At 40.5% G+C, this 901-nt stretch overlaps 1 protein-coding gene across 1 annotated transcript in view; it reads right to left on the bottom strand.

The window, feature by feature from the left end:
* The window catches only part of epha10 (EPH receptor A10), a 164878-nt gene that overhangs the window by 54935 nt on the left and 109042 nt on the right, over positions 1 to 901 (bottom strand). The window lies entirely within an intron of this gene.

Raw genomic sequence — 901 nt, forward strand, 5'->3', positions numbered from 1 at the left:
AAAAACACTAGATGTTTCTACAGAGAAGCAAATTAAATTCCTAAGGTCTTTTCACAGTAATTTAAAGCTATTTATATCACTTAAGCATTTTCATTTCTTCACACAGAAACTCCAATATTCCACTTAGCACAGCAGCAAGCCTAAGAAAGCCCAAGAAAAGGCTCTAATCTTTTGATTTCTGAGAGAAAATTAAGAATGAATGGAGAAAAAATAGAGAGCAAGTGAATCCGTGGGGAAGTACAGATGAAATAAAAGATAGGATTAGGGGAGAAAAGTAGAGGAGACTTTTGCTAAATCCAACTGACAAACACAATTTTCACATTACATGTGATCAGTGGCCTTGGAAAATGGCATCAAAGGCTGCTACTGGATTGAACCAGCTGGGCAAATGGAAATGGCTACAGTGGCATGCAGGCGCACAACTGCACAACCCTACCCCCCTTAATTTTGTAGCTGTTTTCCACAGTTCCCATTTTATTTACTAGCTTTTCTAATATCACACTCTCTGTGGTCAGGAGTGTGGGTGAGGGTGATAAGCACTCATGACCTTACAAGCGCAGCACACATGAATACACGTCACATAAGAGAAGCTCATGTGTGACACCAGGTGCTGCATTAACACACACTCACACAGAGAGAATAAAACAGGTTATTTTACACTCTTCCTCTATGCAGTTTCATTTTCCACTTGCCATGCCTTTGTAGCAGGTGATAATGGGTGTGAAATCAAGGAGCCAGCTACCACTTTATTCTCTGGTCTGCTCTCTTCTGAGACTGTATTCTAAACAGCAGCTCTACATTAACAGCTCTGCTATGCTCTCTCCTTTTTCTCTCTCTCCTAATACATCCTAATACACCCTTTCCCATTCTTCATAGCATCTGTTTTCTTCTGGGCTTTGCA

The sequence above is a fragment of the Monopterus albus genome, unplaced genomic scaffold (genome assembly GCF_001952655.1).
Source record: "Monopterus albus unplaced genomic scaffold, M_albus_1.0 scaffold34.1, whole genome shotgun sequence".
NCBI classification, from domain to species: Eukaryota; Metazoa; Chordata; class Actinopteri; order Synbranchiformes; family Synbranchidae; genus Monopterus; species Monopterus albus.